The sequence below is a fragment of the Pantherophis guttatus genome, chromosome 1 (assembly GCF_059756535.1).
Source record: "Pantherophis guttatus breed Tessera chromosome 1, ASM5975653v1, whole genome shotgun sequence".
In the NCBI taxonomy this organism is placed as follows: domain Eukaryota; kingdom Metazoa; phylum Chordata; class Lepidosauria; order Squamata; family Colubridae; genus Pantherophis; species Pantherophis guttatus.
In genome coordinates, this window is record NC_142063.1 from 211,015,731 (window position 1) to 211,025,374 (window position 9,644).

The window sequence follows — 9,644 nt, forward strand, 5'->3', positions numbered from 1 at the left end:
AACAATGGATTTTGGCCAGTGGAGTCTCTTTGTACAAGGAAAGCGCATGGGAACTCCCACTTGCACTCTGGACACTCAATTCTTATGAAGAGACTTCAGGGACTGTGGTTTTTATAGCTAACTCACGAGTTGAGCAGTTGGGAGTTGAGGGATTTCAATCAGGCTCACAGCCATAATGCAGCCTACATGGACACAAGTTCACAAAAGCCGCATTTGTTAAACATTTTCACATGTAATTAATTGACAGATAAAAAGAGATTTTCTGAGCAGAAAGATAAAAGAAATCTACTTGGTGAGTCAACATTCTTTCTGGATTAAAAAGGAAAAAAAAGAGTTTCAAAATTTCAAAACTTTTGGCAAATAGTTTAATGAAATGGATGTCGGAAGGTTTAAAAAAGATAACAGATAATATAGTTATTTTGAAAAATTACTGTTTGGTGAATGAGGTTTTGGCCAAATTGATTAAAATAGACAAATGAACTGGACTTTTGTGGGAATTATTTTGTTTACTATTAAAAGAGTACAGAAATTGTTGGGTTTTACAAAACACTAACCCTAATACTAAAAAAAAAAAAAAAAAAAAGATAAATGTAACATGAACCAGACTGTGATGCTGACTGTAACTATAGAGTATCATTTGAGATGAAAGTATTAAGGATATGGGATGATAAAATAGGAGGGAGGGAAGTTTGCCTTCTTCTTTTTCCCTTGCAACTGAGCCCCTTTATTATTGGATTACAAAATTACAAAAAAGTGGTACAAAACAAACAAAAAACAAAAAAAGGGGGGAGGAGATCACTAGAGCATTTTGCAGAGAAAGGAAATACACTGGATTTACTTCAGAAAATATTTGAGGAATTGGACTATAACTTAGGTAAATCAGTTGATATTAAATTGATTTAATCACTTGATACTAAATTTATACCTTTTGAAAAAAGAATCAAGGAAAACCTTGTAAATAGGTTTCATCGAGGCTTCTTTTGAAAAAAAAGAAAGTTAAGTTGGAAAATTCTATAAAACAAATGATCTCCCCATACCTGGATACAACTTTTCAGAAAAACATTAAAATCCCTCAAGGTAAATTACTAAACTTTTTCTTTGATTTGATGCAAAATTTAGGGCTTATTGATATGATGATGGAAAAATGGGAATTCAAGAGAATACACTTTCTTTTCTGAAAGACATAGATCCTTTTCAAAAATAGATATGATTTGAATTTCAAAGACTTTTGGTTACTAAAGTTTCTAGAGATACTACCAGATACATTTTGGATCATAATTATGGTATCTTTGGTTTATAAAAGGAAATCCAGTTTCAAAGGTAAAGGTAAAGGTTTCCCCTATTCAGTCATGTCTGACTCTAGGGCATGGTGCTCATCTCTGTTCCTTGGCCAAGGGACCCAGCATTGTCTGAAGACACTTCCATGGTCATGTGGCTATATGCTGAGGCAAATGGAACACTGTTACCTTCCCACTGAAGTGGTACCTATTAAGCTACTTGCATTTGCATGTTTTCAAACTGCTTAGGTGGGTAGGAGCTAGGGCAAGTAATGGGAGCTCATCCTGTCATGCAGTGCTCGGGTCTTGAACCTGGGCTGTCAGCTTTCCAGCTTGGTGTCTTCATGTCCCTCTAGTTCTTTTAAATGGAGACTAATTGAAATGTTGCTACAGAAAAAAGCAATAGTGTAAAAATAAATTAAAAGATTTTAAAAAAATAATATAGATAAAATAAGAGATTATTTTATACAACACAATGGTGAATTTGAAAAGAAGGGGCAAGAGAAAACACATGTGATGTTGGATGAGAAAAAGAGAAAAAGAAGAGGATAAATAATTTTCCAGAGAAGATAAATATTTCTCAACAAATTAAGTTTTTATAACTATAGTTCCCTATGTTACCAGTAAAAAATGTAAATAAAAATAACTATGTAAAGCAAAAAACATTTTAATTTTCAAACAAACCAGGAAAGTGGATAGCATATAAATTATGAAAAGAAAAAAATAAATGATATTGAATTTCAATATCAAGTACAAGAGTGAGATATTGTATTAAGAGATAGCATAACTATGCAAACAGCATCTCATCCATATTATTCCAACGTGTATAAAGGAACTGACATCTCTGGACAAAATAGATAAATACCTAAAGAAACAATATTTACCAAGGATTACAGAGGAATTTAAACAAATTTTGAATGGACCTATAGTTTCTGAAGCTATAAAAAAGAAATTAAACCATGAAAAGAACCAGACCTATTACTAGGTTTATATTATAAACATTTCAAGGATGAACCTTTACAAACTTCACAATTTTTAAAAATACAATGCTAAGATGAAGTTTATTTTATAGGGAGGAAAGATGCCAGAGAGTTTGAAAGAAGCCAATATAGCACTAATATCTAAAGAGGAACAAGATTTGACTTTAACAAGAAACTATAGATAAATATCTTTATTGAAAAGTGATTACATTATTCACAATGATTCTGGCTGATAATCTGAAAATAATTTTGCAAGAATTATTCATGAGTAATGTGGTAGACAGGTAAATCCCATTATCGTTTTAAAGAGACAAAGACCGAAATAAGCCTGTACAGAGTTTATTCTTTGCAAAGGGACTTTCTCTCTAAAGTAGAGAAAGACCGAAATAAAACAATTTACACAAGTTTTTATAGTCTTCAGGACATTCAGAATACACGTCAATAAAGTACCTTGGGAATCAGTTCCAGATCTTAACATAACATCTTATATAACATATGCAGTACATAATTCCACCCTGGAAATTCCCCAATTCCCAACAGAAATACCCCTCAAAAACATCAATTGCGTACTTCCTTTAATTAATAAGGGCAAGTTAACCCAGGAACGTATTTCCTGCAAAACAAACATCTTCTCAAAAACAGGAATTACACATTTCCTTTCTCATGTTCTTAAATGTCAGCTAAATTATATAATCAGGTTATACAAAGTAAAACAAAACCTTAACATGATTTCAAAATGGCGTAACTCAGGTTATGCTTTTACAGGAATAATTCCTATTTTTCTCACAATCCCCAATTCTCCTCTTCATTATCTTTTATTTCTGTAAACTAAGAATATCCTGTAACAGTATAGAAACTCCTCTCTATACAATAGGTAATTTGGTCAATACCATGTTACCACATAAAAACATTAACTTGGAGGGAACTTGTATCCTTAGACATAGAAAATGTAACCCTTCCTCCAAAATCCAAAACTTCTTGTATGAAGGTATATAATTACCAAATAGCTCAGTACATTGCTTATATAAAAATTCCATTCTATTTGTAAGGCCAATGTATTGAGGAACTATCTCATATGTACGTTTGCACTTGGCACACACCATCTTCAAAAGATGACTTAATACATATCTCAGCTTCCTCAGTGGTGTCTATTAGGGTTAGTGGTGTTTCTATAAAAGAATAACGGTGCTCGAATTCAGTATGGAAACATAGCTGCTACCATGTTATAGGGTAACTAGGCAACAGAGCCAGAATTCCCATTCCTATCCACACCTGTAGAATAACAAACATTACCACAAAAAATCCCATTATTCCTAGTGAACTAGCTCCCCCAACATCAATCAATCAAGGAGAACTTACATCCACTGGATATCAAAACATAGATTTACACCAATCAATAATATCTTTCCTCAATACAATCAAAAACACAACAAGAATTATTACCACTCCTAGCCAAATACAAATCTCTTCATAAAACTCTTCTTCCATCCATTGGTCATCAATCGTCTAAAGGTTTGTCATCAAAAAGTCAATTTAAGAGGGTTTGCAGGTTCCGTAGCAACTGTCCTTCCATAAGGCAAAGCCACCAATCCCTTGACTCTGGAATAGCATACCCAAATTTGTTCCTTAGTCCTTACAGCCGATTCAGTAGTCAGCAAAACTTGGAACGGTCCTTTCCACACCAGCTGCAACTTCTTCTCAGTAATGGCTTTTATCGGACCCAGTCTCCACTTTTGTATTCATGTGCTTGGAAATCAAGAGGTAGATTCTGTCCTTTTTACCTTAAATGAGAAAAACACTGGGACAGTCCCTGTATATATACTTTCAGAAAAAACATCCTTCAATTCTATCCTAGGCATCTCAACTTTCCCCACATATGGCCATCCAAACATCATTTCATACATAGATATCCCCAGATCTTTCCTAGGACTAGTTCCTATTCTTAATAGAGCTAAAGGCAAACACTTCATTCAAAGTAGTTGAAACTCTAACATTAAATTTTTAAACAATAAATGTAATTGCCAATCAATTCCTAATTGTTCCATAACCTTCATCACCTTGGACAATGAAATGTATACCCCTATCACTATATTTGGGTATTATTCGCTCTAATATGATTTAACAATCTTCTGAGCACCTATCTTTACACAAAGAAAGGCTTCAACCTATCCAGTAAAATAATCCACTATTATTATTACATATATCAATGGTCACACCACCAGCATTTCAATGTAATCTACTTAGATTCATTGAAAAGGCCAAATGGTCAAATCTCTACATATTTTTTACATACACAATGTATTCATTTCCTTACCATTCGTATAACTATTGTATACACACCCCTAGACACATATATGCATATACATTTAATAAAATCAATAAGTGCTTGCGTTCCCCAATAGGTTCCCTCATGCACTCATTCAATCACATTCCACATCACAACTTTAGTAAAAATTCTCACTCCATTTTAGTAATCCATTTCCCATTCACTTACACACCCCTTCATCCACTATTTATATAATATCAAGTTTAGAAGGATCCCCAGCTGCCTTTAAAACAGCTGTGATAGTTTCCACCTATCGCAATTCCTTTTACTAAATATCAACCCCCTTTCAATCCAGATTTTTCCAAAAGTATGTAAGATACCATAAGCATAGTTTAAATCAGCATAAATATTCCCTACCTCATTAATTAATATGTGCAATGCTTACAATAAAGCAAAAACCTCACATATCTGCACTGACCATTCAAACGGTAACTTTCCACCTTCCAATATCTCAATAGTGCCTCCATTCACAACTGCATCTCATCCAGTCTCATCCCATTCTCAATTCATTTATTCATAACCACACAATTTCATTCCACATCTTCCCATCTCTCTCTCCTATTGGTCAAGAGAACCAAACTCTCTTGAGACAATTTTAAAAACCTAGCATTTGTGCACCACCTTTTTAGTTCCCAGTTCACATGCAAACCAACATTCCTTTGGCTATACCATCTTCCACTACTACAGACAAGTGGAAATTTTTCCTTAAACCAGGCAAACATAACACTGGAGCAACACTATATTTTACTTTCTTCAACTCTTCAACCCTCAACCTTCAACCTTTCTTCCAAACAACTTAGTTTAAAATTAACTATCAATAAATCAATAGAGTCTCAATAAATACTCAACTCTCCCCACTTCAGAGGAATCACACCACACTTCTATCAAAAATTAGCTAAACTATTTCCACAAGCTTCAAAGAAATGCAAAGCTTAATCTAAATTCACTAGTCTATACAGACAAACTTACAAGTAACTTCCTAGCTAACCAGACCAAAAGTCATCTTTACCTTCTACCAGTAATTCTTCCCTCAAGGAAACATCCTTTACCTAGACAACACTAAGCTAAAATAACATAGTCAACTATTCCCCAGACTATCCAGTATCTAGTATCTAGAAATCTCCTTCTCAGCATTCAAAATCATTCAAAATACACAGACACAAAAACATAAAAGAGGATAATAAAAAACTTCAAAAAGCAAAAGAAAATCACCTAATAGAGGTACTCCGGATCTCTACTCCCAAAAACTTTTCAAACTTTCAATGTCACTTCTCTAAAGCAGAACAGGAAATACATCTGCATAGCTGCCAATGCAGTCAGAAACAATGCAGGATCAAATCACCCATTCGCCCCTCCTTTCTCTCAGACAAACTCAACAAAGGAAAAAAAATGTGTAAAAGGGAAAACAAACCGCACCTTCCCTCCCCCCTTTCTTACTTCTCTTATTCAGAACAAAAAGACGGAGAAAAATATAGAGAAGAAAAATACTACTCCTGTCTCTAATTAACATCGCAAATACCTCTACCTAATCCTACTTCTCCATAGGATCTCTCTCATCTCTCACTTGCTCATTCACACACTTGCTATTACAACATAACAACAACTACAACAACAAACTCTTGCCACTCACTATTTCAATATACAAAAGGAAATTTCTCAGGGGTTCAACGCACAGGCATTCACAAATATCAGGATCACTTTACCACCCCCATTTAAGGGCTTACCACATACACTCATATTTATTCTGCAATCAGACCTTTTAGTGTATTCCAACGCACACATGCCTTTTCCCTACCAATTAGTCAGCATAAATACTTCAAGGAGCTTTACTCTCATTCTCATTATTATTATTTTTTCAAGACAATGAGCTCTATTGCCTAAACAACTCTCATTACACACACATACCATTTAACAACATTTGCAAACCTGGAATAAAACCTGGAAAGGTTCCATCCCTTCAGATACCCATTTCAGTTTTACCCTTGACATCTTGTAGCCCATTCCTCAAGCAGTGGAAAACTTCAGGATGCGGTTTTTAATCAAAAACTTGATTTTGGGCCCTAACCACACCTGTCCTCCACAGCTCCAGACTTAAGCCAAGAAGGTCACTTAATTAGCCAGCACACACATATCACCATCTCATCACATTAATCAAAGACAAAATATTCGCATTCAACCTCAGGTAAGAAGAACAATAAACCTTCCTTACTACATTCCTACAGAGTTTTCTGCCTCATCCAAGAACAATAAAGATCTGTATACCAAGCTCACATCCCAGAAGAGACAATGCATCTCTCCCAAGCAGATTAAGACCTACTTCTAGAACAAATATCACATCCAAACGTATAATACACTTTTTGCTTTCCAATCCACCAACACTAGACTTTTTTCCCACTGGTGTAATCCTCTCCCAATTCCAGGACACTGTCGCCACATTGCAATCGAAGTTTCACAAAACCTTTTCCTCTTCTAGTCTTGGCCTCATCCCTATTCACATAGACCTTTTAAGCTTCTTTCAACAGAGCAGCAATATCAGTAGTAGCTTCTGTATGTCTGGCCATGATTTCGTCACAAATTTCATTTTCATTAAGGACTCATAAGCCGGCGTTTCAGGAGAAAGACCAGTGTGCTTATTCAAATTGTCCTTAATATTTTCCAGAAACACAGACGGTGTTTCTTCCCACAACTGTTCCACCTCAAAAACTTTTGTTTCTTCCTTGAGGTACAGCTGTCTTAACTCCCTCCATTTGTTCCCGATCAGCTAAATTATTATTATTCCAACCAGGATCAACTAATGGAGACTTAACATCTGCAGCAACGGGCTGAACAGCCCCCACTTGGGTTTTATCCAAAAAAAAACCATAGCTGCCTTTCAAATTTGTGACCTCTCCCCAGGGGAGAACAAACAACCCAATATATGCTGTAACTCTGCAAAAGTATACAGATTGGGTCTCAAGAACAAATCCAATGACTCAGACAACTTAATCAGATCCGCTTAGAAAGACGGCATATTTCTTTTGTAATCTTCCAGATCAGAAGATGTCAAAGACTCATTCACAAAAGCCGCAATACCATTCAGCATTCCTCTTAAAGGAAACATTCCTTTAGTTTGTGAACATGTAACATGAGAAGAAGTGGATGGATTCTGTTTCACAGTTACTAACAATTCACCCAACTCCTTTTCCAACTGCCTATATTACTGCCCTGCTAAAGTCTCTTCCTTTCGGCTCCCAGCAACAACATCAATTTCACCCACAACTTGGATTATACGAAGGAGTGGGAGGTGGGCATGTAGCATAAGCTAAAGGATCCCAACCTTCCTCTTCTTCTTCCTTCCCATACAAAACTCTAGAACTTCTCGGGGAAGAGGAGTTAAACTACTGAACATGGAACTGAGGTTCAACATATAACAATTGAACTTTCAACTTCTTCTTTCACCAAAACTTTCTTCAAAGCATTGATCCAATATGGGTCTGACTCCCCAAACTTACTCCACCTATAATTAGGCTGTATCAACACAAACGTCAGCCAAACCTCCTTACAATAATTAATCATAGTCACCTTATCTTAATACCTTTGTACAAGCTTCCAACCAATCCTCTAACCACTAATGGAGATATGGGGGATGGAGGATATTTCAGTCTCTGCAGCACTTTTCCCTAGTAAAGTCCCCATACTTTCCCCAACCTGTATTACACTAAGTATACACACAAATCATACAGGCCACACACACAAACATACACAAATCCAAACCACCAAAAAGAAAACATATACTCACTCCTGGTGCACCGAAGTCTTCAGGAACGTTCCTCTCTGTCCAGGCATTCAGGTCTCTGCCTCAAGGTTCATAGAAAAGCAATTCCGGCTGGAAAGGAAATAACCCCATCTCACTGAAATCAGTGTTATGTGCGCACGCAGGGAAATCCCTTCCAGACAGAATGTTTTCAGTCCCTGTTCGGGCGCCAATTGTGGTAGACAGGTAAATCCCATTATCGTTTTAAAGAGACAAAGACCGAAATAAGCCTGTACAGAGTTTATTCTTTGCAAAGGGACTTTCTCTCTAAAGTAGAGAAAGACCGAAATAAAACAATTTACACAAGTTTTTATAGTCTTCAGGACATTCAGAATACACGTCAATAAAGTACCTTGGGAATCAGTTCCAGATCTTAACATAACATCTTATATAACATATGCAGTACATAATTCCACCCTGGAAATTCCCCAATTCCCAACAGAAATACCCCTCAAAAACATCAATTGCGTACTTCCTTTAATTAATAAGGGCAAGTTAACCCAGGAACGTATTTCCTGCAAAACAAACATCTTCTCAAAAACAGGAATTACACATTTCCTTTCTCATGTTCTTAAATGTCAGCTAAATTATATAATCAGGTTATACAAAGTAAAACAAAACCTTAACATGATTTCAAAATGGCGTAACTCAGGTTATGCTTTTACAGGAATAATTCCTATTTTTCTCACAAGTAACAATGTGGGTTTTAACCTAAAGGACAATTAAAGGACAATATTAGAAACGACAATATTAGAAATGACATTTTTGGAATATTTAGAGCAACATAATAATAATAATAATAAAAGCCACATGTATTTTCTAAGATGCAGAGAAAGCCTTTGACAATTTGAACTGGACTTTCTTATTCAAAGTTTTGGAAGATAAGAACTTTGGTGAGAATGTTATATAATGGGCAAGATTGATCTATACAAAGAGCACATATAGTGTAGCAGGAATAAAGATTTTTAAAAGAAATTTATAAGCTGAGGGCTTTTGCAAATGACTTGGCATTGATTTTGGAAGATCCTTTAAAGGGAATTGAAACATTAATGGAAAAACTAAAAGGGTTTGGTACATTATCATGTTTTAAGATCAACAAACAGAAGACGAAGATGTTAAAAACATGAAAATAGAGGATCAAACAGAACTGATGAATAAAATGGGTTTTAAGATTAAGAAGAAAGTAAAATATCTAGGTATCACTATGACAACTATGAGTTGCATGTTATTTCAAAATAACTAGAAGACATGAAATAAAGTTGGAAAAG

At 35.3% G+C, this 9,644-nt stretch overlaps 1 long non-coding RNA gene across 1 annotated transcript; it reads right to left on the reverse strand.

Moving 5' to 3' along the window:
- Nucleotides 1-2,580: 2,580 nt before the first annotated feature.
- LOC148116760 (uncharacterized) lies at nucleotides 2,581-8,661 on the reverse strand. Its single transcript, XR_015731307.1, has 2 exons — nucleotides 8,362-8,661; nucleotides 2,581-4,038 (listed from the first exon to the last, which is right to left on the reverse strand). It is a non-coding gene; the product is annotated as an uncharacterized LOC148116760 (long non-coding RNA).
- Between the last annotated feature and the right edge of the window lie 983 nt (nucleotides 8,662-9,644).